Here is a 26,710-nt window from a genome sequence, read left to right on the forward strand (position 1 = left end):
GGGGCACGAGACCACCCCAGGAAAGCACGGCTTCTGCTGACACTGACTCCAGCACAAGGCAGGGAGCAGGGGAAGCTTGCTTTCTGCTCCAGGTTCCAAGTTTACCGAGAGACCTCATGGCCCTGCTCACTACCCCAGTCACGAGGAGTCCCGGACACCCTGCCACACCACTGGCTCCGCGCGGCCTCGGCCAGGCCCCACAGCGGACCCCTTCTCCAGCCTCTGAAAAAAACGCCATAGATCATCTCACCACATGTTAACAGGGGACCTGTCCAACGTTAGCGTGCGTGTCCCCAAGGTCTTCCCAGATCTGAAATACCAACCGGCACCTCTGAATACAATTAACAATACTAACAAAACAGTAGTTGTTTGGAGAGAAGGGTATAAGGGGACTAAGTGGTAATGGAAAAAAATACAATAAAGACTAAATCAAAAATGCAAATTGTGGAAGGTGGTGCTGAGCATCCAGGGACTTCATTACAACTCTGCTCCGCATGCCTGAAACCTACACACAGCCTTACAATAAAATCGAAGATTCATATTTTAACTTTAATTACAATTAGAGTGCAATACCCAAGTAGTAGAAACTGTCACACAATTCCCATTTACGCATCCTTCAAAATCTTTGGCACAAAATCGTTTTCCCATTGCTCTTGCTGCTGGCAACGAGAAACAAGATGCTGATTTCAAGTCCGTGTGGAGATACATGCGGGGTGCCCTGTGACCCCAACATAAGGCAGGATGCTGTCTTCGGCGCCAGGGAAGGTGCAGGGCCTTCCCCAGAGGGGGCCGCTGTTCTGCCTCCAGACCCTGGGAGCCCTCGCCAGGCCCCAGCACAAACACCTGCTCCTTTCAATGTGGACAGGAGACAGCGGCCTGCACTCGGCTCCTTTCCGGGCACAAGGGACGGCCACCAGCCCGTGCCTCCACTCTCCGCGTGCGGAGCAGGGACTTCGTTGCCTGCCCGAAGGTGCGGGAGGACTGAGAACTCCGAGAGCGGCGCACTTTGACGTCAGTGCTTGCTGTTAACAACTGTCACCTTCTGTAGAGCGTTTTGCGAGGCCAGGCCCCGGCAAACACCAGAACTTCGCAGGCTACGGGCCATTTACTTCTCCCATTGGCCCACAATGCCACTTGGGTGAGGGGCGTGACAAGCACACGGAGATCAGGGAAGCTGGCAGGCAGCCCCACAGCACAGTTGGGCCCCCCCCCAGTCCCCCACCTCCAAACCACTGCACCCGACTGGGCAAGACCAGCCAGCTCAGGGTCGTGTTTTGGAAAGCTGCGCCTGGCTACTCAAGGTGTGGTCCACAGACCCCCCGCCCTGGCATCACCTGGGAGCCTGCTAGAAATGCAGGGCCGGGGGACCCACTCCAGACAGATGGGCTTTGAACCCAAAAGTGAACGAGACCCCTGGGTGACGTGCTGAGGCCCTGACACGGCACACACACACTGCATTTGAGGGAGAGTGGCGGGTTTGGACACGTGGACTACTCCAGCAGCTCAACTGAGCTTCCATCTCTGCTGCTCGCTCTCCAACCACCAAACCAAGGTAGGCCAGTGCAGGTGGGCCACCCCCCAGGACCAGGGTGAAAACACCCAGCCAGGTCTGCGGGCCTGACCTCTCCCCTCCACCCCCCTCAGTCCCTCTTCACTGCCACCTGTCTGGCAGAGTCTAGGCAGCCACAGCCCTACTTCCAGCCGGAGCGACCCTTCCTCCTGGAATAACAGACAGCAGTCGCCATGCACGAAAGAGGCTGGACACATGGCCAGGGAGGCCAGGGCCCACCCACAGCATGGCACGCTGGCCGACAGGGATGGTGGGAGCTGCGGCAGCATGCCTCTGGCCCTCACTGCAGACACACTCTCCAGAGCTTAGAGCTCAGTGAGCTGCAAAGAGGCCCCAGCGTGTCCCTTAGTGAGAACACCACTCTCACCAATAAGCAGAGATGACTGAGTGAACAGGCAGAGCATCCCTTTCCATGCTCCTCTCATGACAATTTCTTCGATCTTGGTTCCGCCACCTCTCTGGCTATGAGACTCTCACTTAGGCGCAGGAAACCACTCTCAGCCTCCCTTCCTTCCCCTTCCCTCCCCTTCCCTCCCCTTCCAGGAACTGCTGCCTCCAGACTCCTGGGGGGGGGGGGGGTTGGCCTCCTGGCCCCGCCACACCCTGCAGCTCTGTGCCACGCCCAGAGTGTGGCACTGCAACCACAGGTCGTCACTAGGCTCAGACACCCCAGGGCAGGCCCTCAAATAGGAGCATGAGCAGCGCTTTCAGTAAGTCCCGGTCAGGTTGGCAGGCAGCTGCAAGCTGGCTGCCAGCCTCTGGTCGGAGCAACCTGTCACACAGGCCAGGCCTCCTGCAGGCTGTGGGGCGGCTGTGTGAGCAGCCACGCCAGCGAAGGGCTCGTTGCCTGCTTTCAGCTGCAGGCCGGTCGTGGGAAAGGGCCCACCTGCTGCAGGAAGGACACCTACGCAGGTGGTCCTCTGAGGCAGGAGAGCGCCCGGGGGCCTACGCGTGACAACGCATGTTCTGTCTCGGCGCGGTCCAACGCGGAAGCCACTGGCCTCTTGCGGGAACTGAGCCCTCGACCTGAGGCCAGTGTGACTGGGCCAGAGGACCTGCCATTGAATTTCATTTTGACAGCCACAGGCAGCCAGTGACTATGACAGCAGATGGCAGGTCCACAGCTAGACACCAGGCATGCGGTGGAAGTGGAAAAAGTGTCCCTGGTTCCTTAACTGCAGGCTGTGCCCCGGCCCAGCCCTCCTTCCTGGAGTATCCTCCAGATACTTCCATTTCAAAGGTGACCAGAAACTGACAAGACAACAAGGAAACACCCAGAGAAGATTAAACTGAAATCAGAAACCCAGAGAGATAAGTAGGCCCAGAAACCACCTTTGCCCTGAAGCCGGGTGCCGACCCCGAGGCGCCCCGATATCCTCCTCCCAACAGCAGAGGGGAGAGAGACAGACACCAAAGGCCAGGTCGCCCGAAGTGTCTGCCTCCACCTCGGAAAGGGGCCACGGAGTCTACGCGGTTCAGAAGGAGCCACCGGAAGCGAGCAGGTCCCTCTGGGAGCACTGCATCTCTGGGGGGGTCCAGCCGCGTCAAGCCTGGGGCTGGACTCAGGGCAATTGTGGACTCGTCAGAGCAAAAGCAAACGCTCTCTGAAGGCAGCTACCTTCATTCTAGGTCTCAAAAGTTTTACGGGCAACTTGGATCCATATGCCACACCACAGACAAAAATTACCTCAAAACGAGTCATCGACCTCGATGTAAAATCCAAAACTACAAAACTTGTAGAGGGGAAACAAAATGAGAAAAAACTTTGTGACCTAAAATCAGGCAAGATTTCTTCAGTGTGACTGCAAGACACCACAATCCACAGAACAAACTGATAAATGGGGCACCACCAAAGTGTGTCACTCTGCCCTCGGATGCTGCTAAGAGAATGAAAAAACAAGCCACGACACGGGACAAAAGCCCAGCTTGTATCTGATAAAGGACTTGTACCAGAATACATCAAGAATCCACCAGCTTAAAAAAAATGTTTAATGGGCAAAATATTTGAACACCAAAGATATAGGGACGACAAATAAACATATGAAAAGATATTCAACATTCTTAGGTATTTGGGAAATGTAAATTAAAGTCACAGTGAAATAGCATTAGTCACCTAGTACAATGGCTAAACCATAAAGGGCCCTTCCAAGTGCCGCCCCAGGGGAACGCCTACCCTGCTGGGGGAAGGTGGAGGGGCACAGCCCCCCCAGCACAGTCTGGCACTGTCTTCAGAAGCTGCACCTATACCTGCCACGTGACCCTGGGCCCCACTGTGCCCACAAAGACATACACGGAAGCACCCCTAGACTTTATCTGCAGACCCCAAAGCCAGGAACAATTCTCCCACACTGCTCTACTATTCTGACAATGAATAGTGCCATTCCACACATACCCGAAGAAAGGAAGCCGACAGTGATTCTCACACACGTACTGATGTGCAAAGGTCCAGGGTAGCCCAGGCACACTTGAGGGAGAGCCGGGCAGGAGGAGGGCCATGGCACCCCAAGACCCAGTGTAAAGCTATGTAACTCAGGCTGCTCAGTGCCGGGGGGACTGAAGGGAGCCCACAGCCAGATGCGCGGGCATGCGGGCCACCCACTCACAACACAGGCGCCACTGCAGCACGCTGTGGAAAGGTGCTTTCCCGGGAACTGCTGTTGGGACAACCGGCTGTCCGCGTGTCAATGAAACAGGGTCCTTCTTCACACTACGTACCCAAATGGAGTCAACAGAGTCACTCGGTTAAAGGAGAAAGGCAAAACTAGCATTTAGAAAATAGCAAAGGAATTCATTCGTGACCTCGGGGCAGGGAAAGACATGTGAAGTTCCAACTATAAAGGAAAAGACTAATAAACCACATTACATTAAACCTAAGAAGTTCTGCCCTGGCTGGTGTGGCTCAGTGGACTGAGCCCCGGCTTTCCAACCAAAGGGTTGCTGGTTTGACCCCCAGTCTAAGGCACATGCCTGGGTTGTGGACCAGGTCACCAGTTGGGGGCGTGCAAGAGGCAACCATCACATTGATATTTCTTTCTTTCCCCCTCCTTTCCACTCTCTCTAAAAAGTAAATGAAATCTTTTAAAAAATAAACTTAAGAACCTCCATTCACCACCACCACCACCAAGAACCCACCAGCAGGCTGGTGAAGCTGCACATGACCAAGTGGGAGAGCCGGTGGCCGAGCACACAGCCCCCCCGGGGCCGGAGGACACACACAGGCCTGCCACGGGTGCCTGAACGCCTGACAAGAGCATGCAGGTACTTTGTGCCACAGTGAGTGGCCGGAAGGCCAGGGAACAGAAAAACGACACGCAGCCTTGCTCTAACCAGGACAGGGCTGTTTAAATTCACCAAGCAGCAGTACCAGAGAAACCACCAGAAGGGGTAGGGAGGTCAGGCATGGGAGGTCGGGGACAGGGCTGCAGACGCAGACAGAGAGGGCTGGTCAGTGGCTGGACGCCCAGGAGGACCATGGCCTGGCCTCTCCTGAGCGGCTGCTCCGGGCCAGGCCCTGGGAAGCACCCCTCACGGGGTCACAGCCTGCAGCTCCCCCAGCTCACTGCTCTGCGCCCGCCTTCATGGAGCTGTCCAGGTGACTGACAGCTCGGTCACGAGGAAACACAGGTTTCGAGATCACACTTGACCCCGCCTGTCTGCCCCAGCTCCTTTCCAGCTCTGTAACAAGTCCCCTGTACTTAAAGACACCTTCCCATCAAGCCCACTGACCCCGCTTGAGGACCTCAGCAGCAGGAGAGGCTGACCACGCCCCGCCCCACCCGAGTGGTGCGGGGAAGCTGGGGGCCCCTCGAGCGCAGAAAGGGCAGCATACAACCCTGTCCCTGGACAGGCGCACCTCCCCCTGCATACAACGCAACAGGTAGGAGACACACTGCCAGTCGGCGCTGTGCACGGAGACTCACCTAACCTTTCTCTTAGGGACAAGGGACATAAGGCAGACAGCACGTGTTCTCGGCAGATGGGGCTTCAGCACAAGCAGCAAGTCAGTGCCTGCCACGCCGCCCTCGGTCGGCCCAGACCCGGCCATCGCCCTGCCTCCCGCACGCGCTCACGCACGCGCTCCTCTGCCCCCGCCAACCGCCGCCAGTCCAGGTGCCACACCGCCTGCCACCGCAGCGTGTAACTGTTCATTAGAACTGCTCACCCTGACATCAGGATTCAGAAGAATTAAGGGGCCTCAGCATAAAACATTCAAAACCACTCCACGGAAGCAGTTGGCAGGGTCTTCCCCAAACTCTGAAAAGGCTGGAAGACAAATTCAAGAATCCTGAAGTGAAGGCATCTCACCGGCGAACCTAAGTGGCCAAAACAGATGGCAAGCAGCCCTCTGCCCGCCAACACCCCCCAGGGTCAGACTAGGGTCCAAGGTGGGGCATGAATAGTTCAGTTCTGGGGGCAGTGACGCTGCCGTCTTGTGACGACACTTCGCAACCAAAGCAAACAACCTGGAACGTACCAACCGCGTGTGCGTGTGCGTGTGCCCTCGCACACCACAGAGCAAGCATAAAAGGGAACTGCTGAGCATGAGCAAACCGCCTTTATCCACGCGCCAAGCCCCCTCCCTAGAGTGAAGGTAAGTGACCCATCCCTCTCAGTGTTTGGTCTGAACGACAGCATGATGGTGAGAGCCTTGCCCAGCAGGTCGAGGGAGAGCGGGCACGCGGTGTGATGGGCACAGCGGTAGCAGGAAGATGGGCTTTTACGGGCAGTTCAGGGCTGCGGTAAACCTGCACAGAGCACCCAACACGTCCAGCTGACCAGTGAAGACCCATGAGGGTGCCCGTGACAAACCCCACTCACCCAGTCTCCTCAAGCCACCTCCTGCCTTCAGAACTTCGGAGGAGTCCTAAATGAACATGAGAGCAGTTCCTACAAGATCCGTTGCTGGGGAAAAAACAACATTTCCAAGTTGTAAAGGGGCAGAGCAGTGTTTTTTCCTGGCCCAGTGACCTGAGCCAGCAGACAGCAGGGGAAACAGACAGTCCTGGTCCCCCCAGTGCCAGGTCCCTCGCGGGCTCCAGATGAGGGCCCCCCCCGCACCGAGGCAGCCAGAGCGGCCAGCAGCCGTGCGGCAGAGACAACTCTCCGGCATTCGAAGGGTGCCGTGCTCCTCCATCAGGGTGTAGTCACAGCGTGGCGTGCGGGCATACAACAGCATGCGCAGCTAAGTTTCTGCCCTCGTGGCGCTTCCACTTTCAGAACAAGACACACGACCCACTCGAAACATGCAACACATAAAACCGTTTGAGCTTCCCCCCCGCCCAGCAAAGACAGAGGCACAGTGCTCTGGTCACACGTGGATGCAGTGAATGCCGAGAAGTCGCCAAACCCAAACCTCCGGACTGCAGGGCTTTTCAGACAGAAGGCGGGGGTGGGGCCAGGGAGCTGGGCACAGAGCCCACCGACATGACCTTCAGGTTCTCCAAAGCCTTGATGTTGGGCCCCCGCCCCCCGACCCCAAATAAAGGAACAGAGAGTGTGCCAGCCAGAAAAAACAGGACGGAAAACTCTGAAGTCATGACAATGAGCAGAGTCATTCAGAAACTTTTAGAGCAGCAGTGTGCTACAGATGATACACACTGGGCACGCCACGGGGGCTTACTGTACCCGTGAGACACGCACACTCCGCTCTCCCTGCCGTCACTCCCTGCTCCCCACAGAACCACACTCACACACAACACCAAGCCCAAAAACCCACCAGTGTGACAAACAAGAAGCATCTTATTAGTGCACAATGCACTAATCATTTTCATTTAACTAGTTCTGAAATAATTTAACATAATTAAAGAATTCTGGTATTTCATTAAAGTGTTTGCTTACACTACGTTGGCCAGATTGGAACTTCGAGTTCTGAAAGTACCAGATTCAGATACAAAATACAGTGGTTTCGACTTCCCCAGACACAGTAGCCAGTCTCGCACACTACCTGCCCCTACTCAGGAGACGGGCGTAGGGTGGTCAAGACGGCCCCTTCTCCAGTGAAGAGCTCGCCCCACCCATCCCTCAGGCCTGGCCAGCCAGGACCCGCCACTTGGGCGCTGAGCTGCTCTAACTCCACGCCTGCCGAGCTTCGCCCACAAACAAGGACACGAGCATCACTGCAGCTCTCAGGTCCCAGTGAGGAGCGCAGGGGGCGGAGCATCAGAGCAGCATCCCAGGCCCAGCCACAGGGCCGCTCCCTGAGTTAACTCCCCTGTGAAAGGTCCTGGCAACGGCCACCAACACGCGCACCCACACTGTGTGACACCCCAATGTACAACTTCAGTCGTTTTCCTTGTTCTGATTGTAGTAAATGGCAATGTACATAAACAAAATTTAGGAAGGATTATTTTAATTAAATACAAAGTTTGTACGGAAATAACTTCACGTCCTTAAAACAGGTAAACTTCATGACGCTGCCAGCATGTCCGTCTCAGGGCTACAACCACTGACGAGCGGCCCAGCCCTGCCGGCCTCGGCCCAGCACTGGGCTCCATCCTGAGGACCAAAAGGCGGCCGGGCCCCGGCTGGGGGCTTTCGAAAAGCAACTGATCAATGTTCTCTCCCACCCTCTCTCCCTCCCTCGCCCCACTCTAAAAATAAATAAATAAGATCTTTTTAAAAAATGGTGGGGCCCTGGCTGGTGTAGCTCAGTGGATTGAGCACAGGCCTGTGAACCAGATGATCGCGGTTCGATTCCCAGTCAGGGAATGGGTTGCAGGCCAGTCACATGCCTGGGTTGCAGGCCAGTTCCCTGCAGGCCAACTCCCAGCAGGGGATGCACAAAAGGCAACCATACAATGATGTTTCTCTCCCTCTCTCCTTCCCCTCTAAAGATAAATAAATAATTTTTTTCAAAATGGTGGGAATGGTACCACTTGGGCAAAAATATCTCCTATTTCTGTCTGTAAACCATGTCATTAGTGCTTATGCAAATGAGACTATAATTGACAGCATTTGCTAAAAACTCCACTTACACTGAACACTGACTGATATATACTTATCTGAATTTATTTTCATCATAGAGCCTAGTAAAAAAAGCAATACAATTGTTATAGACAGGAAGAGGGGTTCCCCCGCTGCTTTATAATCAGAAACACAGATGCTTGTGGAGGGAGAGAGAGCAACGAAGGGCTCCAACCACCTGCTGCTAAACGGAGAGACTGAGAAACCCCTCACCTGGCACACAGCAGGTGGAGAGCGGGGCACAGGTGCACCCAGAGATCGCTGGACAGCCTCCCACCCCCACCCCCTCCCTGCCGGGCACCTCCTGGGCACCAACAAGCAGCCTGGCATTTGAGTGCTCACTGGCATTCAGAAACTTCCTGAACCTTATTACCACTGATTCAAATGGTAACAAAAGGTCATTTATTCTGTCCAAACTTTTTTAATTCACATTTTAAGGAATTTATATGGGCACCAGTAAAAAGTCTTGAAGACTTTCAGGGATTTTTTTGCTAATTATTTAGGGAATTTTAAGGGGAAACAGGAATGAGAATGTGCTCTTCAATGAGCTTTAGGATAAAGTACTAGAGAAACTAAACTTCTGATTGTTCAGCAAAAAAAAAAACCTCGTTTCATAAATATGATAGCAATAACAACTTTTAATACCACTGAAATCTTTCATTGAATTTCCGGAGTGATGCTGGTCAACAGGATCTTGTACGTTTCACATGTCCATTTCTGTGACACATGAGCGGTCCCCACCATCCAAAGTCAAATCATCCTCCCTCACCACATACTGGGCCCTGCTACTGAAATTTAAAACGAAATTTATTCTACCTGAATGTCTTAACTGAAAATGTTTAATTCAAAAGTTAAAGGTTTACACATTGTTTTAACACTTTGAATGGACTCTTTTGTTGCCCTCGAGACAGTTTTTAACTATTGTCTAAAAATCAAGTCTCAAAACAGGTGTAAGTCACATCTCCTCTAGGACCCCAATATCTGCCCAAATGCGACTGTCCAGTTTTGGAGTCGGGTCCTAGCCACCTCGGACCACTCTCTGGCGCGCTGTCTACCCACTCAACGCCCATGCTGAAGCCTGCGTGAGGGTGGGCCCCTTTAAAAGAGGACATGGGCTTCCCACAGGCTTTTCCAGCGCTCACCATTACACCGGGTACTTAAAAACGACTAGAAATTCCTAAGAGATTCATCACACTTGCTCGTGGCCTCTGCAGCACTGAGAACACAGAAGTGTTCAGAAGAGAGGAACAAGGGGCTCAGCGGCACCTTCCCGCAAGGAGAGCCACAAATGTACCACAAGATGCTGCTCATAAAGATACCGAAACACAAACTTCCCTTACAAGTTTAAACACAATGGGGTTTAAAACTGAATTCAGGGGCACAACGGGATGGAGACGTTATCTAGGTCGCACCTCAACAAGAGTGAGTTGAAGGCCACTTTACGTCTCTCCCACCGCTCCATCCACTCTCCTCCCCGGCTTTCAAAGGCCCGACGACGGACCAGGACGCAGCTGTGTCCTCCGCAAAAGGGGACCCTTTTCACAGCCCATACGGGTGAGGCTCTGCCTGTCATTCCAAACAGCAGTGGCCCGTCTCTTTTTCCAACCGTGAATATATCTACCCTCTGAGTGAAACTCCCAACGACGGCCGTCTGAAATGCAGACTCCCAAACTCTCACGCGGCCTCCGGTTCCCACAGTCACTACAATATTACGATTATCTTAGTAGCGCGACCCAAAGCCCAGCTGCAGGCTAACGATGCAAGAATGGGACACTGTTGAGATGGCTCAAAAAAAAAAAAAAAAGTACGCTTAGTGCATTAAGCCGCAAGACCCTGCAATCCAATAAAACCGAGTAACACCCTCATCTCCTGCTGATGAAAAAGAGGGACCAAGACAGGAACCGACAGAGGAACAGCGAGTGGTCCGTGGAGTCCCCCCAAGGCGGCGCGCGGGGGGCTGGGGCCCAGGCGGAGGCCGCTTGGAGGCACAATGGCTCAGATGGGGGCTCGGAGCCATCGCCCCGGGAACCGCTGGGCCACGGAAAACTGGAGCCAGCAGCCGGGAGGGCGCCCACCGCTGGCCCGGGGTCGAGGCTCGCCGGCCCGCAGCACTCGGTCCCACCCCTCCCTGCCCGCAGGCCGGCAGCCTCCGCTCCCGGTGCCCCGCGTCCCCGCGGATATCCCTCTTCCTCCTCCTCCTTCTCTCCCCTTTTGTTTTTGAGGCGTTTGACCGGCTCCGGCGGAGGCCGGCCCTTCTCCCACGTCCCCCGGTCTCCCCGCGCCCCTGGCTTCCAAGCGTCCCCGGCTCCCCACAGCCCGGGCCTCCCTGAGCCCCCGGCCTCCCCACGTCCCTCGGCCTCCCCATACCGCCGGCCTCCCCCGAGCCCTCTGCGTCCCCGAACCCCCGGCTTCCAAATGCCCCCCGGCCTCCCCACGTCCTCGGCCTCCCCGAGCCCCTGGCCTCCCTATATCCCCGGCCTCCCCTTGTCCCCCGGCCTCCCCACGTCCCCCGGCCTCCGCGAGCCGCGGCCGGCGGGCAGGCGACGCGGGCGGAACCGGTCTCGTCGCCTCCGTCTCGGCGACTGGCCCGTCCTGCCCCGCTCGGCCCTCCGCCCTCAGGCCGCGGCCCTGCCAGCCTCTAGCTCCCGAACTCGGCCGCCCGCCCGCGCCCCGGGCCCGCACTTACTCGGACCGCGCCTGGCGCGGGCTGGCGGACACGGACAGCGACTGGGCGGCGCCGCGGACCGACGGGCCGCGCTCCCTCCCACGCCTCACGCCGCGGGCGCACAGCGGTCCCAGCCGGCGGCGGCGGGCTCGCGCCCTCGGAGTGGTGCTGCGCGTGCGCGGCGGCCGGCGAGGCGCGCGCCCCCAGCCGTTGCGCGCCCCCGCCGCGTCCCCGTCCCAAGCTTCCGCCTCCCGGAGGACCAGGCCTGCGCTCCGCGGTCCGCGCATGCCCAGCACGCCTCCGGGCGCCGCTCCCGAGATCGCGCTGGGGGCGCTGGTCCGGGGTTTCCGGGCGGCCCGAGGCGGTGCGACCTGTGTGGGGAGCCCTGGCAGGGGCGGGAGGGCGCGCTCGGCCATGCGGCCTTGGGGGGCGGGGGGCCGGGGCGTGCCACGGTAGGCCGGCGGGTGGGACACTTCGGGGAAGTCCTCCCACCCTTTCCCTGTCCCGAAACTGCAGACGCGGCCCCTGGGACGCCCTAGTCGCCGGCCCAACAGTCCCGCCCCAGAGTCGAAACCACGGCTGTGGGACACCGCTGTGGGCCTGGGCCTGGTCCTTGACTTCTCCAGGCTTCATGCCCAACCTAAGGAGTTAGGCGTCCTGGGCCGCTTTGCAGATGGGGAAACTGAGGCTCGGGGACTGGTTTTAGTGCCATCATAGCTAGTGCTGGGCTCGACTAAGATTCGATCTTAGAAGATGGTCTAGAAGGAGCTTTGAGTATGGACTGCAGTAGACAGATTATGTCACTGAGCTGGGGCCATAACCCCAAGATGGCACCAGTGCTCTGGGAATCTGTGTCTAAATAAGGATAAGAGGATTCCGGGAACCTGGAGGTCACCAAGCAGAGGGGTGTGAGTGAGAGCCAGTTTTGGAGAGGAGCTAATGGGTTACCACGACCGACCGGACTTTGCAGGGTGGGTGACAGGGCAGATGACAGGGGTCTAGTAGTCTGGCGCTAGGCTGCAGGAACCTTCAGAAGGGTTGTGCAGAAGTGATGATGGTTGGTTTGTGTTCTTACAACAAAAAATCACTGGCAACCTTGCGGTAGGAGGTGAAACCAGAGCAGAGCAACTTGCGCTTTTATGGTGTCTTTAATCCTCACCACAAACCAGGAGGCCAGATAGGCTCATCCTCCTTTAGAAAGGTGAGCTCCCTGAAGCTCCCAGAGGTGACCAGCACCCCCCTTTCAGAAGCAGCCATCTGGTTCTCATTATAACAGACAGAATCAGGTAAAATAAAATGCTTTTGCTTATCAAGAATTTTTCCATAGTGTTTTCTTTTTATTGTTTTGTTCATGACATATCTTACGGTTGGGTTTTTTGTTGAAATACATTTAAGATGAGGTGTCACCTCATTGGATGTCAACTGACCACTCTGTACAGACAGGGACCGCCATCCTTTCACACGAGCTCCCCCCACCCTCGCTCTGCTCCACAGATCTCCAAAGCACCATTGCTCACAGCCTTGCAACCGGTGCTTGTGGATTTCCTGGTTGTCTGCTCCTGCCACCAGAATATGAGATTCACAGGCACAGCAACTTTGTTTTGTCTCCTTCTGGGTCCCTGGCACATAATGAAATGCTTGTCGAATGACTGAATGAAGCTTTGGGTGATGCAAAATGAGACAGTATTGGAAACAGTATGAGAGCAGGGTGGGATGGGGAGGGCAGTGAAGGGACAAAGGGACTGTAGTGAAGGGGATCTTTGGGGGAGGGAGCTGGCTTAGTGTGGTAGACCAAACACAGCCACCGAGTCTTCGACACCCCTCCCAACAAGAGATGGAATCTAGCTATTCATCTCTTGAATTTGGACAGATGTTGTCACTTGCTTTTACCAGTAAAATGTGTCGCAGTGACATTGTCCGACTTCTGAGCCAAGGCCTGGAGAAGCCGTGTGTATTTTCTTGTAACCCTGTTACACAAGCCCCACTGAGCCTAGGAAGGCCCCGTGGAAGAGAGCCAAGTATTCTGGCCAACAAGCTGCCAACTACCAGATGTGTGAGCGAGGCTGCCCTAGACCACCCAGCCCCAGACAAGCGTTCAGCCTGCTGCAGGCATGTGAGACCCAGAGAGACCAGCAGAACTTGTCCAGCCCAAACTGCCAAACCAGAGAATAGTGAGCAAAAAAAAGAAACACCTATAGCTGTAAGCATCTATATTTTGGGGTCATTTGTTACACAGCCACACATTAACTGATACATTCAGTTACCTCGACTCTACCATGATATGCTTGAAATTGATATTCTTGAAAGGCAGCCTTGATTATTCTACTTAATGAAGAAAATAGGGGCAGGGCCGAGGGAAGAAGTGATGCAAATGAGAAGGGCAGACAAGAGAAAAGGCAGCCGAGCCAGGAAACAGTGAATAGCGGGTTGTCTAACAGACCCTCCTGCGCCCTTGCAGCGCCTGAGAGCCGAGGCCGAGGAGTCGGATGAACAGTGGAGCAGCCCAGGTTCAGCTGCTCAGCAGCATCTGATGCTGGGCAGGGTGCACAGTGTATCCACACCTCATTCCGCATCTGTGGACTGGGGCTTGAAAACAGACCTCCCTGAAGTCAGGTTGCTGGAGGCCAAAAAGAACCATGCCGTAAAACACTCCGCAGTGTGCCCGGCATAGCGTGTGCATTATGGACCAGCTATGGCATCATTGTTACAGACATCTGCTAACCCTGAGACCGGGAATCACCTAGAGTATAGTGTTAACAATGGCCAATTTCTCTCCGGCTCTCTGGGCTGCATTCTGTAAATGCCATCTCCACACCTCTCAGCAACCCTGCAGCATGGACACCGTTGTCCCCATCCCGTCTCATTGAGGTAGAAACCACAGCTCAGAAGGACAGAAGCTCTGAGTCGGAGAGCGGGGCTGAGGTTCCAAGCCACAATCCAGCCAGCTGCACGCCTGTGCTCCCCCACTCCTGGGTGCAGCGCTCAACCCCACACAGGAAAACAAAACAGAACGCCATTTGGCTGTCTCCTTCCTGCACTGCGCCAGATGGGCCGAGCGCTGACCTTGTGTGGGAAGCTTTCAGGAAGGGCTTCCTGCTTGTTGGCAAAGCAGCTGTGCACCCTGGGAGCAGTTCTCCCTCGGAAAGGCCCCCGCCTCCCTGGGAGGCCCCCTCCTGCCCTCCCACTAGGGCAGGAGCCTCTCGCTGGGGGAAGCAGAAACACACGTTTAAGGCCAGGGGGTGGATCCCACTAAGGAGGGCTGATGTCACCGAGGAGACGTGAGGCCCAGGTTACTGTCCCTGTTATGGCACTGATTTGTCTAGAGAAAGTGAAACCCAGGAGACACTGCAAGGCCCAGTAAGATATGCCCCAGGAGCCATACACCTGTCACAGCCCCTGGGATGCTGGCCCTCAAGTGTCAAGCATCAGAGACTGGTCAGGGTAGAGGGAGGCGGGAACACGTGGATTCAAATCCCAGCTCCACCACATGACAGCCCAGTGGCCCTGAGCAGGCCATCCAGCCTCAGAGCCTCAACTTCCTCATCTGTAAAATGGGGAGAAGGGGATGAGCAAGCTGCAAGAGCAGAAGGGAAGGGGACAGGGGGTGTCCTTAGGGAGGAATGCCCAATGACAAAGGGACAAAGGGAGCAGGACAAAGGCGGGACAGTATGAGGGACCAGATGGCAAAGTCCCTCCTTCAAATTCTGGCCAGCATGAAGACGAGACAGGCCGCAGCCGCTAAGGGCCCCTGACCCCTCGGGAAGGGCACATTCTGGGCTCACAGGCCAGCTGGGCTGTCTGTGCAGGTTTTATTACCCATCCGATATTTCACCTGCAAATGTCGTGGGGAGCATGTTCAGCCCAGAGGGCTGCTCGCTGCCATTGTTTCTGAACATAAGCAAACTGCCATTTCAAAGACTTCCCGTTTCTTTCCTCTTCTCCGCTTTGTCTTTTCCAAGCTCCAAGTTCATATTTTTGATTCCATCATGCTCTTCACTTGGCCCGACTCCCAGGGATCCAGAGCTGTGCTCCCAAACCGCCTGTGGGGAGGGCCAGCTCCTCTGCCTTTAAACTGGTGTGACTGATACTTTGTCAAGAGCCATAAACATAAATTAGTAGAAAGAATAACATCTTTAAAAACCAAAGTCACACTCTGGCTGGTGTGGCTTGGCAGACTGAGCTCTGGCCTGCGAACTGAAGGGTCATTGGTTCAGTTCCCAGTCAAGGCACATGCCTGGGTTGTGGGCAGGATCCCCAGTAGGGGGCGTGCAAGAGGCAAACACAGGTGATGTTTCTCTCGCTCTCTTTCTCCTTCCCTTCCCTTCTCTCTAAAAATAAATAATATCTTTTTAAACTCTAAAAAAGCGAAGTCATACAAAATATAAGCCCTGCTTTTTTATTATCGGATCCCAAGGAGATAAAACACCTCTGTCAAGTTGCTGTGGAAGTTTCTACAGCTGCTTGTTTCCGTACTTATCTCCGCCAGTAGGTGATAGTGTGGGAGGCACTCACAAGGAGAAAGGACTCTCCCCACGCCTGGGGAGCTCACACCACGGAAGGCCTCTCGCCGTTCTCACTTGTCATCCTTGTTGACAAGCGACCAGTGTGGTGACCCTGAAGGGAACCTGAGGCCCAACCTAGTCGTGGACTCACCCGGGGCGTCAGCAAATCAGCACTAGCAGCACATGAGCAACAGACGCTCTGGGCACAGCCCACCAGGGACGGGGATCTCTGTGTGCTGAATCCAGTGTTTGTGGACCGGCTGAGTGAAGGCCTCCAGAACCCTTGCTTCTCCCTGTGGTCTTGTAGAGGGTGTTACCTTGGACCCTTGATTTTCTTTTCTGTTTCCTGACTTGCCTAAGCTATAAATTCCCTGGAATAAGGAACCGAGTGATTTGACTCCCGGAGTTGAGTCGCTCTGGCCTGACCACGGAGATCATCGTCCCGCGAGCCCCACAGGGTGGTTGTGAGGAGCAAACAACACTTGCGCAGGCAAGAGTGGGCATCTCGCTCGCAGGGCACCTCCCCAGCGAAGACACTCGTCTGAGAGGATGCACCTGAGACCTCTGTGGGTGGGGGGTGCAAAAGTCAGTGGTCGCCACGCTCACTTGAGTACTCGGCCGTAGTTTGTGCTGCATCTGGAGGGCCCAGGTCTCTGTACCTCCTACAGATGGCCTTTGGGGATGCAGAGAGATGTGTTTCTACACAGGCAGCCCAGACCCGCCTCCAAAAGGGATTAAGGAACTCCAGGCTCACCTGGCTGGCAATTACCATCTCTACCTGGAAAAATCCCCAGTGACTCAGCAGGGTGGAAATGACACGTATGCCTTGGGGACAGGAAAAATGCTGGGACCTCGGCCAACCCCGACAGGCGAGTAGCTCTCTGGCTCCCAGTGGAAAGTCGACACAGGTTCTCACCTGCCGCACAGGAGAGGGGCACCGGTGTCCACAGCTGCCTTGGTCTCACCTCCCTCCACAGCCTTGTGCTCCAGGGCTGCTGGAGGCCTGGAGACTTAGGGAGCAACCAGGTGTCCCCTCTAGTTCCGAAATCCTATGAACTCACAAAAGGGTGACATTTAGTCTGCCACAGGCTATTCACAGTCCCCACCAGGAGCTCTCCAAGGGCAGGGATGAAGTCTGGCTCTCACACAAGTTACAAAGCCAGCAGTGAGTTCCCAATAAATAACCCATTTCCCCGCTTGGAGACAGCGCTTTGGGAACCCCCACACCTCCAACAGACCGGCTGTGGCAGCAGGCGGGTTTTGAGGACAAACAAATGTCATGGCACTTGGCGTTGGGACCAGCTGAGCTTTCCTGTAGATTAGCCAGAGCCCCAAAGCTGTCTCCACAAAGCAGGCCCCAAAGGGCAGCCGTGGCCAGGGCATCTGGGACAAAGGATGCTGAGTTAGGGGCGTGGTAGGGCGAAGCATCTGCCAAAGAAGGACTGGGGGGAAGGAGTGTGTGCAATTTAAACCGAGCGCAGCAGCGTGCACCTGCCACCCCCAAGCCCGCCCCCTTTGACGTGTGCGTGGGCCTGGATTTAACCGCTCGCATTTGCTCGTGTTTCTCAGGAGAAGCCGAGTTTGGGAGTGGGAGAGATGTGGCGTCCTGGATGGCCTGTTCACCAACGTGCCAGGCCAAGGGTTCTCGTTCAGATACTCACAGCCATTTGCCTTGAAGTTTCGGGAAGGAGGAACGGTCTCTCGGGGTGACCTGGTGCACCCCTGTGGGTGCCAATTTCCATGTCACCCTTGAGGCCGTGTGAGGCCTGACACACTGGGAGCGCCTCCTGCATCCAGCTGTCCCTTCCCCGTTGGTGAATCCAGCCACAGGCACGCACTGAGCACCTGCTGCGTGTGAGGCGCTGGCCCAGGTGCAGTGGAAGGACGAGGAGCAGAAGGCGCTTGGGCTCGGCTGCCTGTTGTATCAGCAGGAGTCAGCAGGGGTCAAGGCCTGCACTTGGGCAGGGGAGGTGCCCACTGGGGAGAAGAAGGGCTTTGGGGGCGGGGGCCATTCAGGGGGGCATGGCTCGAGGCCCTGATCCTCCCCCTCCACTCCCTGGTTCCCATTGTGCCTGAGAATTCTCACTCATTCTCTCTCCACTGTCACCCTACAACTGTGACCCCCAAAGCTGGGCCTCAGGCCAGGCCTCTGCCTGGAGTTCCAGACCAGGGTCCAACAGGCACATGAAGCTTAATGAACCCGCAATGGAAGCCATCCCACCAGGCTGCCCATTCGTGGTCCTTGGTCGGTAGGAATGCTCCCCACTGACCTCCCCACCCCCCACCTCCTTCTGGGCGTTTGAAAGCGGGAGCTGGACTGGAGCTGCGGCCTCCATACCTGTATCTGTCTGAGCAGGAAGCAAGCGACAGGCAGTCACTGCTGAGCAGGCTCCGTTCCTCCCCCTCGCCTGTCCAGGCTGCCCTGCCTGCTGGTCACAGCTCAGGTGGAGGGTGAGGGGTGGACACAGGGAGACTGTGGGACAGGCCCTGGCATGCCTGGGGTGGGAGCAAGTTGAATTCTTGCTGGGATACCTGAAGGCGGCTGTGCGGCGTGCCTCCTGCTCACGCTCAGCCTTGCCCACAATGACGCCGCTATTCGGGTCTGCAGGGACTTTCTCATTTGGTCTAGAACTCAGGAGGGAGTGTCATTTTTTAGCAAATGCCTGTAGAGCGCATATAACTGCCAAACCCTAGTCTAAGCATTTGCCAGTCTTAACCTATTTGAACCCCTTCACAGCCTGAAGAGAGTGGCTGCCTTTCCCTGGACCTGGAAGGCTGGGACTCTGGAGCCTAGGCAAGCGCCCATGGCCAATGAGTGGCCGAGCCAGGGTTTGAGCTGGTGGGGGGTGGGGGGCAGCTCCCAGGCGCTGCTCTTGACCATCGCAGCAGGATTCCCAGCCTCCATCAACATGTGCTGTGACATTTAGTCGCTCCACAGAGTGTTTTGACCTGTAAATGTATTAGTCTCGTATTCCTATTTTCAGACCAAGCCGAGGCTGGGAGGAAATAGATAAGGAATGTGTGCTTCCCGAGCCCAGGGCCTGGCAGACCCTCCCATCAGGGTGGGTCAAGGGAACTGAGCAGCAGATGGGTGAGGCCTAGAAAGCGTGTGGGGGAAGGGCTCCCCGCTGGACTGTATGCCTGCCGGCGGAAACCACTAACTGGACATCACAACACACAGGCCACCGCAAACAAATTTAATTGACATGCGGAAACACACCGAGAGAGGGAAGGGGAAATGGAGCAGCAAACCAAAGGCAGGTGGGCCCTGGGACCACCGCCTGCCCTGAAGGGACACGGGGGAGTACGCATGGGAACAGAGGAGCGGCCGGGGCTCCAGGGCACTTCCTGCTCCCTGACTGATGGGAACGCAGTGAGTGTGTGACGGTGGGGACGGCTGGCAACTGGAACCCGCCCCGCTGATCTCTTGACGTTGTTTCCGAGAGAGCCGACACTGACGAACACGCAGCTTGTAGACGCACAGCACGTTGTGTAAGGATCCTGGGAACTAACTCGGGAAGATACAGGCTCCGACCTGCAGGCTTCCCATCTCTGGGAGGTTTGCTGACCTTCGACCCTGGGAGCCAGGAGGGTGTGAAGTCAGGGTGACGTGGGTCGAGGATGGCTAACCCAGGGACCACCTCTTGCCTTACTGGAATGGAGCCCCCCTTGGTCCCTTTGTCCTGCTTCCCTCTCCCTCCTGGCAAATGCCTCTGCCTCCCCTGGGAGGAGGAGACAGTGTCTGGGATGGGAGTCCCCATCTTCCAGGCTGCCAGACCTGAAAATAAACTCTTTCCTGTACACCAGCACCTGCCTGTCAAGCGCTGGCTTCCATGGTGGCGGGCAGCCTGCTCTGTGCTCCTCTGGTTATCACAGAACAGGGGGGAATAGCAGGGGGGAGGAAGTGGGGCTGTAGCCCCGAAAACTAGAGAGGGGAGGGCCCAGGGGCTGCCAGGAGGGGCGCGGCTTTGCAGATCTGACAGCTACGTGGAAGCCCAGCTCTGCCAGTCACCAGCCTGGTTGCCTTGAACCCCTGAACCCAGTCTTTCCACCTGGCGTGAAAGGCCTGCTGGCACAAGGCAGCAGCTCTGGTCCAAAGTGCCCATCCTCGGGGCCACAGGCTGGTGCTTCTGGAGGAGCTGGAGGGTGGGGTGGGGCAGAGTCCAGTCAGACTGGGTGGGGGTGGGTGGGGGTGGAGAAATATTTTCACCGAGGCCACAGACTCCCTGGTCGTTTGAACCAGTCGAGTCCAACACAACACTGGCTGCCTTGGATGTGCTGGACAAGCCCCCAGGAGACCTCTGGGACTGGCTGGTGGCTACCACCCCGATGGGTGGTCAGGGTCACAGCCAAAGGAGGCAGGCAACCAGGCCCTCTCCAGAAAGATGAGGCCGAGCAAAACTGGAGGGCTGGTTCGCTGGACCGGTGACTGTGAGGTCACAGAGAGCCCATGCTTAGAAGGAGGACTGATGACTTCAGTTCAACGCCCTTTGGTCACTATCTTAAAACTCTTAATAATTTTATCTTTGAATCTGTGCTTTGTAAGTGAAGCCCAGGAACAACGAAGCCCCTTCTGGCAACTTGGAGCCTCGGCTCAAACGTGGCCCCACCCCTGCCACCTCCAGGCCTCCCTGCCTCCCAATACCCAGGGTCCCATCCACCTCACCCTTCCTACTCCCACTGGGGACCGCTGGCGGGGCATGGTAGACACTGCCCCACCCTTGGCTGGCAGAACCACGAGTCCCCCCAGCCAAGCGTCCGTTGGAGACTGTCCTTCACTGTGGCTGGGGTGGCCCACAGGAAGGGGAAACAGGCTTCTCATCTCTGGCTTCACTTACATTTTGCCTTGGGGCCTGCAAATCATGCAGCCGGCCCTGTGTGGCTGGGGCAGCACAGAGGAGTCATGCCCTTAAATGCCGTTCTGTAAGGTCCCCAGCACAAGGGGGCAGCTCTCCTCGGCCCCTCTGCCTCTCCACAGGGCAACAGCTTGGCGCGGAGACCAAGTGGCTCATCCCACACAATCCGTAGCCTCCACTGGAAGCCAGCGCCCCCTATCTCCATGGGCAGAAGGCGCTTTCAGGAAGGGCAGGGTTGGGTCAGGCTGGGAAAGGCGCCCTAGGCTGGCCCTTGCTACTATTCCGAAGCTTGTTCTGGAACCCCGGCGTTGGGTGGGGCAGGATGGAGGCTGGGAGTTGGAGAGAAGCCTGAGGCCGGAGGAGGACGGGGCCAGACTGAAGGGCCTTGCGCAAGAGCCACCAATGTCCGGATTTCACCGTTTTGGCTAGCTCTCCAACCGAGTTGGGCGGCCAGGGGCAGAGGCCAGCGCGGCTTCACTGCAGCACGCCGCCTCCTTGAAGTCTCAAACCATCTCCTGCTTGAAGTCTCAAACCATCGTTGTGCAGGAAAGGTGTTGCCAGAGCGACCTGTGTCCCATTTTCTTTTCTTTTTTTTAAAGATTTTATTTATTTACTTATCTTTAGAGGGGGTTAGGAGAGAGGGAGAGAAACATCCATGTATGGTTGCCTTTCGTGCGTCCCCTGCTGGGAGTTGGCCTGCAGGGAACTGGCCTGCAACCCAGGCATGTGCCCTGACTGGGAATCGAACCGTGATCCTCTGGTTCACAGGCCCGAGCTCAATCCACTGAGCTACACCAGCCAGGGCCCATTTTCTAAAGGTGTTTCAGAAGATGACGCTGAGGGACAGACTGAGGGTGATGCTTCCGGGAAAACCTGCCTTGTTTCTAGGAAGTGTTTCCTCCTGGGGCCACTCCAGTGGGAGAAACCCAAAGAGCCTCGGGGGAGACTTTCCTTCTGGGGGGAGGAAAGGACGACTGGCTGGTTAAGCACTGGTAGCCAGTGCAGCATATGGAGATACTTGGAAATTTGGACGCAGCCCTGACCGGCATGGCTCAGGGGGCGGGGCGGAGGGGGGGGGACGTCATACTGCAGAGCAAAGGGTCCGGGGTTCAGTTCCCGGGTTGCACGTTTGGTCCTGGGCAGGGTAGGAAACCGATCGATGTTTCTCTCTCGCATCTATGTTTCAGTGTCCCGTCCTGGCCCCAGTCCCGGGGACACTGGAGCAAGCCCCCAGCCCCGTCCCTGGAGACCTGCAACGTGCAGAGTGGAAGCCCAGAGGAGGCGTTGTGGGTGGGGCTCAGGGCGGGGCAGGCAGGGGCCCCGCCTCACTCTGACCCCTGCCCTCAGACAAGCCCCTCCCCCGCTGCATCCGCTGACCGCTGACCCACCTCCCCACCCAGCCCTCTGCCTCTAGACGAGCCAGTTTCTGGGAGCTGGGTGTGGTGCCCCAGAGCAAGCCATGCCAGAGCCCAGGGTCCCCAGCGCTCCCAGCTCAAGTGAGAATGTGACTTCACGGGTGACCTCTGTGCCCGGACCTCTGCGGGGGCTTCAGAGCCAACTCGTCTGGATGTTTGTAGACTAGGCCAGGCGACTCTCTCGTGGGCACGTGGCCGGGCCGACCTCTGCCTCCCATAACTTCTCTGAAGCCCCACCACGGACCCAGAACGCGCCCGTTTCCAGTGTTTCCACCTACAGTGAGGCAATGACGGTCACACACGTGAGACGTGCGCACACCGGAGCTCCCTCAGCCTGCTTCAGAGCCTACAAAGTGATGTAATCCCACAACAGCCCTTATAATGGCGAGGGGCTGAGGGTGGGAGGCAGGGTCAGGAAAGGCCTCTGGGGAAAGATAACTTCTGAGCAAACACCAGAACGACGGGGTGAGCCAGCCCGGAGAAACGGTGCGAGGGAAATGAGTGTCGCGGGCAGGTGGTTGACCATGCTCCGAATGGTCAACGAGAGGCACGGGGTCAGGCCAGCAGCGGGAGTTCCTGACCGGGGTCTTCAGGACAGCAAGAGGCTAGAAAGCGTTGTGATGGTGGCTGCCACGGCAACGTAGGGCTATGGAGGCTCACGGGCAACAGGACTATAATTACTGGTGTCCAGTGCGCCTCTGCCACGGCGTGTTCCCCCACCCCCCACGAAGGGCAGTTCCACTTTGGCGTGTGCTCTGTTCTGCTTCCACAACCCTCCAGCGGGGCCTTCCCTGACCATGTGAGTCTTGCACATGGTGCTAGTCGGGACGAAAGAGGGGGAAGGGGAGGTGGGGCGCCACCTATCTGTGGGGGAGGGCAGTGCATGCGGGGTGGGGCGGGGGGCTTTCAGAAGCAGGTGAGAGCCTTTCTGACAAATACAGGAAAAGGACTTGGAGGACTGGAAATTCCTGCGGACGCTGGGCGGTGCTCTCTGGCCTCGGCGCCCTCTGGTACTGGATGGTGTGGGTCACAGTTTTGTGGGTGTGGCACGGGTACGTGTAGCGATGGCCACAGGCGGGAGTTTGGAATCTATTTTGAAGGTAACAGGAAGCCACTGAAGGCATTACTGAGTGGAGGAGTCACATGATGTCATTGACATGTTAGCCATGCAACCCAGACAGCTGTACGGAGAGCCCCTGGGGATGGGGGAGCCACGGAAGTTAGTAGAGAGCTTCTGCCTGCCCCACTGGCCGGAGCCACGGAGGCCAGGCACACCCAGCACTGCCCCTGCCCAGCCCATGGGCTCCCCTGCCTCTTCCCTGCTCCCCAGCCCCTGTTAACATGATGCAGATGCCTGAATCGACTCGCTCCTGCACTCCACGACCCCCTGCCTTTTCTCCCCTGTGTCCAAAGCCTTACTCCCAGGCTCTGGGTGAGCGCACTACCTTCTCCCATGCACACAAACGCCATGGGAACAGCAACTCGGCAACAACAGCAAGGAAGCGAGACTGCCAATTCACCAACCCAAAGCTCCGCCCACCTGACAGGCCACACCCTCCAACCGCTGCCCCTCTCTACCAGGTTTTGCGCACAGCGTGGATGACATTGAAGTGGTGCCAGAGTAAACAGTGGTTGCGTACGAAACCCCTTCCAGTTTCTGACCCAAAGTGACTGGACGAGGAAGCAACAGGGCCGAGATGTGAGCTGACAGTCAAGGTGGTGGACTTCAGTAAGGGGACCTTGGATCACCCACAAAATCAGGGATTCTCCACATACAAAACGGTCCCACTAGGTTACATCCGTGATTCCACTCTGGAGCCTGTCAAAAAGCCTACTTGCTCTAGAGACTGAAATCGGTGCCTATTTGGGTCAAAGGCCTTTCCCCACACCGCATCAATGTAACACTCTGGGGCTGGGGCTTCCACGGGCTGGCCATGAGTTGTAACAATCATAACAGTCTTGCGATGGAATATTGAACGCCTGCTAGCTAGGGTGCTGGGCCCTCCGGGTGTTTGATCTCATGTACTCTGGGCAACACCCTCGGGGGCAGGTGCCCCATTGATATGTCCAAAGACGAGAAGGTGCTTGGGTGTCCGGGGGGCCCCCCAGCTGGTAAAAGGAGGAAGAAGGAAGGATGCAGGTCTGCCCTGCTCCACGGAGTAAATTCTCAACCTTCAATACGCCAGCGGGGCAAGGCAGCCTGCCTGATGCCTGTGCAGACGAGAGAAGGGTTCTCTGGAAAGTAAGCTCATGGGGCAAGCGGATCATAAATCACTGCCAGGGCAGGTCCTGGCGGGGAAGCGTGGCCACCTGCTCCTTACCAAAAGGCTGATCTTAGATGCCCACTGTTCTCGGGCATCTAGGTGAACTCACCTTCGAGATGGGGCATTCACTGCCCACCTTCCCCTGCCAAACCCCACCTCCCCCCTGCCTGACTTCCTCCCACTCCACGCCTTCTTCCTTACATCCCCTCCTTCATTTCAGATGCACAAAAGAAACCGCAAAACCATCATTTCCAGAGGCATTTGAGACCTTGCTCCCTGGCAGTATCCTCGGTTTCGGCTCACATAAATTCTTAAAAATTCTCTACAGGTTTGGAGGTTTCTGATGTCAACAGCCGGTCCAGACACGCCTCCGTAGCTCTCTGCTGTGTTCTGGTCCAAGACGCCGCCGCCTGGGGCTCCTGACTCCCTTCTAACAACGCCGCTCGGGGCCTGCCGTGCCCCTTCAGGTTGTCTCACTTGTCCAGCCCACATCCCAGGGACAGGCTCATCACTGTCCCCGGTGGGCCTGGGCCTTCTGTCTGCCTCTCCTACTCCCTCCCGACCGGACTTCCTGGGAGCTTGGGAAACCTCAGATCCCGGCAGGCCGGGCCATCCTGCCACATGGGGGTCCGAGCTTCCTCCCTCCCAGGGACTCCTCAACTCCTGGCTGCCGACCAGCCCCGTTGTCTTAGCTTAGGCCACCGTGACCGAGGACCGCAGACTGGGCAGCTCAAACAACAGAAATTTATTTCTCTTGGCTTTGGAGGCTGAGAAGTTCAAAGCCGAGGTGTCGGCAGGGTTGAGTTCCTGGTAAGAGCCCTCTCCTGGGCTCATCCATGGCCACCTTCCCCTGTGAGCTCACATGGCTGGCAGGGAGAGAGAGGCACTCTGGCATCTCTTCCTTTTCTGACGATGACACCAGTCTACTGCACTACAACTTGACCCTGATGACCTCACTCAAGCTTTCTCACCTCCTTCCAGGCCCCATCTCCAATGCAGTTACTGGTGGGCAGGAGAATTGGGGGACACCATATGAACTTGGGGGACACCCTTGAGCTTGGGCCCACAGCACCCACCTGATGAGCAGCGAGTCCTACTGGCTCTTCCTCCCTGTTGTGGGTTGAACTTCGTCCCCGGAAAGTCTGCTGAAGCCACACCCCAGGCACCTGTGAGCAAGACTGTACTTGAAGATAGCCTGAGGGTGGAATCTGTGACTAGGCTAGGCCCTAATCTAACATGACAGGTGTCGCTATGAGAAGAGATCGGGACACACAGAAGAATGTCATGTGACAGCGGAGGCAGAGACTGGAGTGACCCAGCCAAGAAACCCTGAAGACTGCCACATGGCCACCAGACAGCCACCAGATGCTGCAGACACAGGGAGGGCCCTCAGCTGGAGGTGTCAGAGGGAGGCAGCCAGCCACCCTGGCTTTCCGTCTATGGCCTCCGAACCCCTGAGACTGCACAGTTCTGTTGCTTGAAGGCGCCCAGTTTGTGGTTCTTCGTCACAGCAGCAGCCGCTGCAGCCGACCACACCCCCTGAGGCCCTCACACCTGCCTTCCTGCCCCTGCCTGGCCCAGGCCCTTCCCTCTGCCTTCGCCTTTCATCCAGCAGCACCTAGAAGCCCGGCCGGCTGTCCCCTCTGCCCAAGCTGGGCCCTCCTTTGTCTCCTGGAGAACTCCCACTCTGCCTGAGAAACCCACACGGGAGTCATCTCCTGGGTGGGCCACGGTGACAACCAGGGAGAGCCCCTCTCCTCCTTCATGCCCTTCCTGCCACAGCTGGTTTCATCACAGCGTATTTTTCCATCCTTTTCCCCTGCCTGTCGGGATCCGCACTGAGGAGCAGGGGGTGGTGGGACTCCACAGGACAGGTGGTTGGATGCAGGGAGGGCTGGCTGGCTGGGGCGGGCGCCCAGAGTGAGCAGTGAACTGTGTGCTGCACCCTGGCGTTAGCAGGGAGGGACCAGGGCTTGTGGGACTGGATGCTTTTATAGTTTAGGGACTGCGGGCCCCTTTAAGAAAAGGGACAGAGAAGCAGGTTCAGGACTTGGAAGGAAGCTGCGCCTGTGAGGGGCTGAAGTGTCCTTGGAACCATGGCAAGGTCACATTGTTCTCCTGGAAAAGCCAACTTGTGGGTTTAGGTGCAGAGGCCCAGGTGCGTGGGCGCTGGGCGCTGGGCGCTGCTTGTAGTTCTCCCACTTCCTCCCCGCTGTGACCACAACCGCAGAGGCACTTTCGCCCAACAGCTTCCCCTTGAGAGTGCAGGTCTGCGGCAGCCGGGCAGCCCGGGCCGAGCCAGCCACCGCCCGCCAGGGAACGGGGTCAGCGCGGCTTCTGTGGCTCTCCCTCCTCCTACTTCCCACACAGGGCGGGCCCCTGGCTGCATGCGGAGTCCAGGGGAACCCTGTTTCTGTCCCAGGCTTGCAGACTGGTGACCTTGGAGGGGCCGGGCTGTCCTGTGGAGGATGTATT

The 26,710-nt window shown here is 57.0% G+C and overlaps 1 protein-coding gene across 1 annotated transcript in view; it reads right to left on the reverse strand.

Annotated features, from left to right (window-relative positions):
* The window catches only part of PTK2 (protein tyrosine kinase 2), a 156,733-nt gene extending 145,378 nt beyond the window's left edge, over positions 1-11,355 (reverse strand). The window contains exon 1 of the mRNA XM_037048615.1: positions 11,220-11,355. The gene's annotated coding sequence lies outside the window, so the exon portion shown is untranslated. The remainder of the gene's footprint in view (positions 1-11,219) is intronic.
* Between the last annotated feature and the right edge of the window lie 15,355 nt (positions 11,356-26,710).

This window comes from Sturnira hondurensis, unplaced genomic scaffold (genome assembly GCF_014824575.4).
Source record: "Sturnira hondurensis isolate 20B ecotype Veracruz unplaced genomic scaffold, ASM1482457v3 Scaffold0006413, whole genome shotgun sequence".
In the NCBI taxonomy this organism is placed as follows: domain Eukaryota; kingdom Metazoa; phylum Chordata; class Mammalia; order Chiroptera; family Phyllostomidae; genus Sturnira; species Sturnira hondurensis.